The following is a 10,879-nucleotide window of genomic DNA, read 5'->3' as shown; positions in this document are numbered from 1 at the left end:
CCTTAATGCTATTGCCTTTTCTCTGAGATTACCTCCAGTGTACTGATATATATCTCATATGTACATAAACATTTTCCCTCAAGGAGCTTACATTCTAATGAAGAAAGGCTACACAAAAAAGGAAACTTAAAGGAATGACAGGACAAAGATAACCTAATTTGGGGAGAGTGGGGAGCAGGGTATATAAAGAAAGAAAAGGTCAGCAGTGCAGCCTGGAGAGAAAGGAGACGTGGCTAACCTAGGCATCTCCTTAAATGGAAGTTCTAGGGAAAGCCATCCAATCAGAGCAAAGAGGCCAGAGGGGCAGGGAGTGCTTCCAGTGTGTGAATTCCAGGGCTGGAATGAGCTTTAGAATGAAGAATGGGGATTTAGGAGAGGAGATCTGGGGTGCATCCTGAAGAAGAATGAGACATGGCTGGCATGGGAAGAGCTGTTCAATCAGAAAAGACCCATGGCTTACAATTTAGGGTTCAAGTCAGTAAAAAGCTTTATTGCATCCTTAATTACAGGCCATGGCATGGAAAAGCATTGGATGGCCCATAGAGCAGGGAAGGGAAGTCTCTACAGGGCAAACATGATTCTGAATATGAGCCACTTCCCACAAGTGTTTAGAATATAAAGAAAATTTAAAAGTCATGCTGGCTTCACAAATGGTCAGCCACAGGCCTTGGAGGGAGTTCGTTGCATTCCAGAGCCTTCCCAATCCACTAATCTGTTGTTGGAATCAAGATCCAAGACAGGAGAGACTCCATTTGTCATTTCACTCACCTTACACAGGGAATGCACCAGAGGAAACCAAAGAAATGAGTGAGGAGAGGAGACAACCATCTATTTACACTGCAATGGTGCCTGATTCTTAAATAGAATTACTAATATAAAGGGAAACTACAACCCCACTCCTCATCTCACTATGAAATAGTGAGAGGGGGAAATGATATTGTACAAAGGGACTATCCTCAGAAAGAATGCTGGTAGCTGTTATATACTAGTCTAGTAAACAGTCAGGCAGGTTGTCAATCATTTTAGTCCCACCCATACATCTTTTTTGGTGGTCCTGGATACTCTTTCTTTAAGGCGTGATTTTTTTCTCTGATGTTATATATTATTATACTATATATTATTCTATATATTTATATGAATTGTCTGTGCATTATCATTATAATATATTGCATTATATTAACATATGTATTATGTGTACACACTACATATAAATATATAGAAAAATATACTGCATATAATATATAATAATATATTAAACATACTATATGTCATGTGTAACGCATGCTATATAGTGTAGGTATGCTATATATAATATATTATATCATGTACATATAATTCATATACATGTATATTGTATTTATTTATCTGTGTACATGTTGCTTTACTTCAGTAGACTATAAGTTCCTTGAAGGCAGGGAGTTTTTCTAGGTTTCTTTTCTTTTGTTTTTTTTTTTGGGGGGGGGTTGGTCTTTGTATTCTCAGAGGCTATCACAATTCCTGGCACACTAAGATGTGTTTAATAAATAATTATTAAATGTCTATATGAATGGATGAATGAATGAGAAGAACACAAACCTGATCATTAAGATACTGGAGATGAGCCCAGATGTTTAAGGCAATTGGAGTTAAGTGACTTGCCCAGGGTCATGCAGCTGGTAAGTGTCTAAGGTGAGATTTGAATTCAAGTCCTCCTGACTCCAGGGCTAGTGCTGTATCCACTGTGCCACCTAACTGCCCCTAGTCCCCAGCAGTGAAATATAGCATAAGTTGTAATGGACACCATTACAGCTTATACTTTGTTTCTCTGCATTCTTTCCATGTTCAGTATCAATCATACCTTCTCTAGGAGGTCTTTCCCAGTCCTTTACCTTTTAGTGCCTTCCCTTCTGTGATAACTATCCATCTACTCTATTTATATTGTGTGCATCTAGTTATTTATAGGTTTCTTCCCCCATTAGATTGTGAATTCCTTAAGGGTAGGGACAATTTTTGCTTTTTTTTTTATTTCCAGAGCTTAGTAAATCTAGAATAAGTTTATGAAAGTGCTGTTTCATGGGATTTAAAAATGTTTTTGTATAAGTGAATACAACACAAGGCTGTAAGTCAGCAGACTCTATGAAGGAAGAGACTCTGTCCCATCTAGAACTTGCTATACCTCCCCCAGCACCTACGACTAGTATTCTGTCCATTGTAGGTCTCAATACATATTTGTTGAATTTAATTATGTGATCCTAGGAATTAGAGCTAGAAAGAACCACAAATCCAATGCCCTCATTTTAATAGATGAGGAAATTGGGGCAGCTAGGTGGTGCAGTGGATAAAGCACCGGCCCTGGAATCAGGAGTATCTGAGTTCAAATCCGGCCTCCAACACTTAACACTTACTAGCTGTGTGACCCTGGGCAAGTCACTTAACCCCAATTGCCTCACTAAAAAAAAAAAAAAAAAAAAAAGGCAGTAAAAAAAAAAAATAGATGAGGAAATTGAGACCTAGACAACTTAAATGACCTACCAAAGGGCACACTGGTAGTAAGTAGCAGAAATGAGATTAGAATCTAGGTAATATTACTACAAATCCAGGGGACTTTCTACCACACCATGATGAAATTGAATGGCTTATACTTCTTTGGATTCCTAGAGTCTAATGTGGCAACCTCCCTAAGTAAGTATACAATAGGGATTTGTTGCTGATTATTATATTATGTTATATTACATTACATTATATTACATATTATTCTGTTTTACTATATTATAGTATACTATGTTATGTTATTATTATTGTATCATTAAAAACAATATTATCAATAGCTGCAATGTACTTTGTATTGGGCAGTTTGTAAAGTGCTTTAGATATATTATTTCATTTGCTCCTTTTGACAACCTAGAGGCAATTTAAGTATAATTATCCCCTTTTTACAAATGAGAAAATGAGGGGGCAGCTAGGTGGTTCAGTGGATAGAGCACGGGTCCTGGATTCAAGAGGACCTGAGTTCAAATCCACCCTTAGACACTTGACACTTACTAGCTGTGTGACCCTGGGCAAGTCACTTAACCCTCATTGCCCCACCAAAAAAAAAAAAGGAAGAAAGAAAAGAAAAGAAAAAGAAAATGGAGGCTCATAAATATTACGCAGGTCATACAGCTAGTAAGTGGCAAAAGTGAAGCCTTTATAATTAGTCTAGGACTTTTTTTTTTTTTTTTTTTTTTTTTTTAGTGAGGCAATTGGGGTTAAGTGACTTGCCCAGGGTCACACAGCTAATAAGTGTTAAGTGTCTGAGGCCGGATTTGAACTCAGGTCCTCCTGACTCCAGGGCCGGTGCTCTATCCACTGCACCATCTAGCTGCCCCTCTAGGACTCTTTTTTACTACACCATAGTTGCTTCCTACATAGTTTATGATTATGATAACAATAATCATGATGATGCTGATGTAGCAGCAAAACATAAGAGGCTCTCTGCTCAAGGCTCTAAGGACATTTCATTCTATCTGGATTTTCTAAGGTCAGAGTGTACCCAGGGACCTGGGTAGGATTTGCTGGGCTTGGCCAGAAAGTTATGTGAAGATAAAGTCAAAAGAAAGGAATCTCCTTGACAATTTAGTTATCAGTTAAAGGACCATGTACCATAGGAGGAGAGTAGGAAACATTGCCGGAGATAGCACAGTGCCATTTATTGAGGGGCAAACGACCTTAATTCCAGTAAAATGGATGTAAAAATAAAAAAGCAAGTTTACAGCAACCAGCTCTCAGCTGGCAATCAGTGGGTATAGAGGAAAATGAATCTAGCCTTTTGTTGGATTAACTGCTGGCCTTGTAAAACGGAAGCTGCTGGGATACAGTGCCAAGTTTAGGGCTCGCTAAATCAGGTGGAAAGTTCCGGTGCTAAAACACACTCGCAGACATTGGCTCTCTGCGACAGCAAGACAAATGGGCACTGCTGGCCTAGCCATACTTGGTGGAGAGCAGCTCAGCCAGGGACACGGGCTGGCTCAACTCCTGCCATACCTCAAGCAGCTTTGAACTTTTTCGACCGAACTAAATCCTCCAAGCTTCATTAAATCACGCTTTAGGACCACATTGTAGGTCCGTCGCTGTTCCCAGTGTTGTACGTCAAACCTGTCTCCTCACCGTCTCGGGTAATAAAATGTTTTATGATTTTGCTGGATGATTGCTCTGCGTCGTTTTTATTTTCAAAATGGCATATAATAAATACCCCCATGGAGAAAAGCCTGATTTGATGGAAGACACCGAACTGGGGAGAGCCAAAAGCAATCAGGCTCACACGAGAATGACAGCACAGCTGGTCCGGGTTCTGGAGTCACCCAGTTAACAAATGTTGCTTTAGTCATTCAGGGGAAACAAAATCAGGACAATGACTCAGTTTGACCTAAATAGCTGGACTATCACTTTGTTTATCCAACTGATTTGCTTGGACCTGCCATCAGCCCCATCCATGGTACAAATTTGACTGACTGCATATTGGGCCAAAGAAACCAAACCAGGAGATGTAGCAGATATTTATGTATTAATCATAAAAAATAATAATAAACAAAGGCCAACTAATATCTATTATAAGAACAATTAACAAAGTTATTTTTTTCTTTTTCCATATATACATAAATTCCAAAGCCTAATGCAATGATTCTCAAATTTATGCTTGATAGCTTGGCTACCAATACCCCTCAAATAATACAAAGAGGGAAAAAACGGACAACTGTCAAAAGAGAAAAAGGTTGGATAAGGAACTCAGCAACCAACTGTAACGATTGGAATGACGCCACCTGCTGGAGACTTACTGTAGAAGAGTTCCACCCATGAAGTGAAGGTCTTTGAGGGCAAGACCAGGAGTCTTTTCTTTGGCGTCAGGAAGTGACGCGGCTAGTGGGAGGAGGAAGGAAGAGACTGGCGCTCGCTCTGGGGCTCTTTCCTCGGGACTCTGGTGGAGAAGGGAGCTAGAAATGCGCTCTCCCTTTAATAGATAGAAATCTAGGCCTTTCTCTCTCTCTTTATCAAATTCTTATTCTCCTTAATAAATGCTTAAAAGTCTAACTCTTGCTAAAGCTTATAATTTATTGGCGACCACTCATTAGATATTTTAGACAGTTTAGCTAGAATTTTAGCCCTTAACACAACTTATATTGTTTAAAACAGATGTATAGACAAAGGAAGCAAGAGCAGATAGTAGAGAATAAATACCAGAGAGTAGTTAGCCCAAATGGGTAGAAAACCAGGAACAAATGATAAAAGTTATATAAAAAAGAAAGGATGAATTTTCTTGAAAACTTCTCAACAATTAGAGCTCTCCAACAGTGAAATGGGCGGCCTCATTAAGTCACGAGTTCTCCCTCACTGGAGCTCTTCAAACAAAAGCTGGATAAGTACCTGTTGGATATTTTGTAGAGGGAATTCATGTTAAAGTACACAGTGGGCTAGTTGGCCTATGAGGTTTCCTTCAACTCTGAGATCTGTAGTTCTGTGACTTATTCGTGCAATAATAATTTATTAAGCACCTACTATGTACGAAATTAGCACTGGAGAAGTTAGAATGGAATTAATATACAACCCCTCAAAGCACTTACAATCTACCAGTTCAGACTGGCCCCTTATATTTATTATTAATCAGAATGATTATTAAACTTTGATGCATATAGAATCTAATCCACAAGGCTACTCTTTCACCAGTGAAGACTGAAACTTCTCCTCATTTTCCCATTCTGGGAATCCCCAGATACCACTCAGAATCCCATCAGTATGATTCTTGTCCGTATCTTCCAATAATTACCTACCAATGAAGGCCTTCTTCTAGGTCTTTTGAGAATACCAATGTAGCACTTCAGCTGTCAATCTAACATCTCTCAATCTCAGTGGTCCATCTCTTTTTCCAATCCTACATTTCTTGATGATATCCCATATGCAAATCGTTGTTTGGTAATATGTTAGTGCCTACTTATACAACCCATGAAGTAAAGGAGAAACCAGGATGACCATTTCAAGTATGGGGTTCATAGTTCATGATAAAGTGAAAAGAACATTGGCTCTCAATCAGAAGATCTGATTTCAAGTCCCAAGGCTGATGCTGCTTATCTTTGCGACTTCCAAGGGCCTTCAATTTTCTTATCTTTAAAATGAAGCAATTGATGATGACCTCCAAGATCCCAGATCTATATTCTTGTGACTTATGATCTTATTATCCTCCAAGACCTTGGTTATAGTCAATATTCTTTGTTATATAAATTTAGATATATATGTATAATACTATTTATCAGTAGATATCTGATACTATATGAGGAGGCTTAAGTGAGCACAAATGCTATGTCTCAATACTACTACTAAAAACAAAGGGATGCCATGATATTTATTTCTTTTTAATCAAGGTAATTTTAAATCTTATTATTTTCCCTCTTTTTCTTCTCTGTTCTTTTTTTTTTTTTTTAGTGAGGCAACTGGAGCCAAGTGACTTGCCCAGGGTCACACAGCTAGTAAGTGTTAATTGTCTGAGGCCAGATTTGAACTCAGTTACTCCTGACTCCAGGGTCGGTGCTCTATCCACTGCGCCGCCTTGCTGCCCCTTCTCTGTTCTTTTTTATTTCAAATTTCTAAGGTAATGGCAACTTTTCATCTACAGGGGCCTCTCTATCTCACCTATGGTATTTTAAGAAAACAAGCAGGAATACTTGCAGTGTAAGTAGAAGATAATTTATCAGTGTGCTAACTGTTCTCTAGTAGGACATTAGTCAGTGTTTAGTCTCACCCAGTGATGAACACATGGACTTTGTTTTGTCTTTGTCGTATCATTCAAACTAAAGCAAGTTATTTTTTTCCAGAAGCCTCAGTCCAAATATTTTTTGGGAAAAAACAGATTTATCTCAAGTAAATGATCCAAGGGCCAAGTAATCCTGCCCATAAGCTTATAAAAACTATACAAACAACATAGGCTACCAGATCCACAATAAAAAGTGTTTCTTAATCAATAATCCTCAAGGGAAAACTAAAATTTCTGTTCAACAAACTCTCATTAAGCACTTCTATGGGCCAGGCACTATTTTCTTCTGGGGATGCGATAGTGGGAAAAAAATAGAGATTGTCCCTGTCCTTGACAAGTTTAGAATGTAGTAAATAGGACATGTACACAAATAACTATAATCAAGTTAAATGGGACATCAGAGGAGAGATCATACCCAGTGGTATAAGTTAAAAGAAGGATCACTTCTAGCTAGGAAAGACTTCAGAGAAATTGATTCAGAATCCATTTGATCTGAGTTCAAATCCTCGTTCTTTGCTTCTAACCTAAGAGACTTTGGGTAAGTCACTTAACATCTCTAGGTCATCATTTACTCATCTATAAAATGACAGGGTTGGGCTAAATAAGAGCAAAGAGGCTTTCTAGCTCTAAAATGCATGATCCTATGAGTAAACACACAGAATGGGCCTTAAAGGAATAAAGATACAGGACAAGTTCATTCTTGGCTTGGATGATGGCATATATTTGCACATGGTAATAATAGAAAAGGACAGAAGGAGGTTAAGGACTGAAAGCCATCTCATTTGGACCAGGTTATATAGTTCATAAAGAGAAAGAGTAAAAGAAAGCTGGAAAGACAACTTGGAACCAGATTGTGAAAGGTTTTGAATTTCAGATTTAAATGTCTGTGTTTTGTTTGGTAGCCAATAAAATCACTGAAAAATTTTTGAGCAGGTGTATAAAATGCCCATATCTATGTATATTAGGAAGATTATACTGGAAATTGTGTGAAGGATGGATTGGATGATGGAAGACTTCTTGGCTTGCAACCAGCAGAGTACTTATCTAATACATTCTTCTTCACACTGGGGAAGAAAACAGGAATGTCATCTAAGTAGGGCACATCGTGTTGGTCAAGAAGATCTGCCAACACCTAATTAATCAAGTTCTGTAAAGTGTATTAGTCAACTCAAAGGGCATAACCAAATATACACAATGTACAATATAGGGCTTTTGCTCATCAGAAGCCATAAATCTAGACCTATACATAATTCCAGCTTGATATAGATCCATGCTTCCTGAACCCTAGCCAAACTATCCGAGGCCAGAGGATGATGGTTACAGATGGTGATCAAGTCTTTGCAGTTAATGAAAAAGTACAAGTTGCTTCCTTTCTTAAAAGAAAGAACAAAGAAGAAAAGAAGGAGGGAATGTAAGAAGGAAGGAAGGTGGGAAGGAAGGAGGGAGGAGGAAAGGAAGGAAGGAAGGAAAGTAGGGAGGGAGGGTTAGGAAGGAAGGAAAAATGGAGAGGAGAAAGAGAGACAGAGACAGAGACAGAGAGAGAGAGAGCACAACAATAAAAAAGAATGTGACATTAATGTGGTGAGTGAGGTATGAAATACCACACAAGATAGCTCTGTTTATCATTCCTCCAATGGGGCATGTCAGAAACCCTTACTTCTCTATAAATTTGGCTCATTCCTCCAACTCGTTCCCAGTAGCAGATCTAAGTTCCCAGAGATAAACCATCACCTTACATTCAGACTCTCTTGAGTCCTAAGGGTTACACTATTCACAGCCCTAACTCTTGAGCCCTCCCCCTTCCAATGTGATTTTTGGTTTGTTTGTTTTGTTGTTGTTGTTGTTTTGGTTTGGTTTGGGTTTTTGTTGTTGTTGTTGTTGTTGTTGTTGTTGGGGGAGGGTGTGGGTTTGGGGTTTTTTGTGGGGCAATGAGAGTTAAGTGACTTGCCCAGGGTCATACAGCTAGTAAGTGTCTAGTGTCTAAGATTGGATTTGTACTCAGGTCCTCCTGAATCCAGGGCTGGTGCTTTATCCACTGTACCACCTAGCTTCCCCCCAAATGTGTTTTTATCTATCCAACCAACCACTCACGATAATTACCTTTTTAAACCTTAAACATAACCATTTACTTTATAATAATGCAAAAGAAATAATAATATAAACATATCAGGATGAACACGTGAACCTAGATTGTATTCCCTCACCAATACACTCAATAGATATAGTAAAGAGTGGGCACACATTTTTAGAAATCTAGAAGGGAAACACATGTGTTTAAGTTAATTCATGACTCTTGATTTCAGGTTTCAATGTAATTGATCCCTTTAGGAACATCTGTACCACACAAAACTGCTTGTGCCTCCCTGCTCCTGCTTGACTATTGAATTTCACCACTCTTCACTCTTTACTAGAACATAGGATTTACAAGTTCTTTCAATTAACCAACACCTTTAAAAATGGTGTTTAGAGAGTATTAGCTCTTAATGTGAATAGCAGTTCTCTTTAAGATAGAGAACAACAAAGATTATCAAATTGGCTCTCTCTGACCAGACCAGCCAGTTATTCACTCAGTCAGATGCTGTACTGTCCCATCATAATAGAGTTCACAGAAACTCAACTCTAGAACAGGATACAGAAAAAGCTGCAGAGCCCCAGTCCACCATTCCCTCTCAAGTCAAATGGGGCAGAAGAGAGCAACAAGGCCTTTTGAAAAGCTTCAGCTTTCTCAGATTTGAGCTTTTTTGGTCAATGAACTAAATTATTGCCCTCCAATCAGGAGTCACTCAAACTGGGGCTTCCATCTTCAGACTGCTTCTAACTGTCATAGTCCCATGGGAGCAGCTCTTCAGCATTCCTCTATTGTGTATTGTGTCTTCAACTCTTCCTCAGTTTCTCTTTTCCTCCTGCTGTCATACAGACTGTTGTAACTCTGCTTTTGAAAAGTCACAACTCCACAAATTTCTCCTCTCAAACAAATAGCTTTTTTTAATCATATCTTGGTCTCTAAGTGAGAGATTATATGATTTCTCATTTTCTTGGTTTTGCCCATTTTAGTCATAAAAATGTGTATGCAAATTAGCTGACAATCCATCATGCCTTTCAGCTCTCTGAAGTTCACAGCACAGTCTTATCTCTTTTGTACCCTTGGAATTGTGTTTCTTTACATGCACGGCTCTCTAGTTTTTAATAAATAAAAGATCTTTCTCTGCCTCTTTATAATTTTTAACTGTTCCCACAAAAGTAAGGTATCTCTCTACCTTGCTGACAAGTGCCAAGTCCTCAAATGTATACCACAGATCATTTGCTCTCTGAAACTGTCCAAATCTCATCTTAAAGCTTTTTTCATACACATAAATTAGCAGTTTAAAACAAATTTCTTCTTCTACTCATGAGAGGCATCAAAATGTTCATCCATAAAAGCAACAATATCTTACATCCTTTGACACTCAATATAAATCTCTTCCTTTATGCAAAAATACATTTCTTGTCCTTTTCATCATTAACTGTTTACGAAAAGGACCTTAGAGAGATGGTATACTTAGTAAAAAGAAAGAACCTGTTGTTAACCAGGAATGAACTCCTTCCTAAATATTCTCACAAACATCGTCTCAACCCAGAACTGGAACTATTAAATTTATTGCCATAGCAAAAGAATGACTGCCCCCTTTGTTGTCTTCCTAAAATTATAGTTGTTGCATTATGAAGGTAGCTCAATACCACCAAGAGTCTACCCTAGAATCTCAATATTTGGCTCTGCTCTTTTGATGAGAGAATTATCCAATCAAGAAAGTCTTCTCTTAATTTTCCTTTCACAAAAGCTACCTCTATGTAATCGGCAGCAAAAGTGTGTGACTGTGTGTAAGATGCTTGGGTTTACTGTGCCTTTAAGATGGAAAACAACACAATAGAAGACTCAGGTAAAGTTAGGGCTACAGTGACTTCCAATACTGGAGGCATAGGCACAGTGACAGAAGTTGACCCATCTAGCTCTACTACCTGTAAAAATCACTCCCTTACTCTCCAAGCCTAGAACAGTCCCTCCAGTGAGACAAGAGAAGAAGGAAGAGAAGTCAGTGTCAGAAGTAGTGTTGTATCTCAACTGCTCAAGGCATCCTGTGG

This window comes from Dromiciops gliroides, chromosome 3 (assembly GCF_019393635.1).
Source record: "Dromiciops gliroides isolate mDroGli1 chromosome 3, mDroGli1.pri, whole genome shotgun sequence".
Lineage (NCBI taxonomy): Eukaryota > Metazoa > Chordata > Mammalia > Microbiotheria > Microbiotheriidae > Dromiciops > Dromiciops gliroides.
This window is presented reverse-complemented; position numbering follows the sequence as displayed.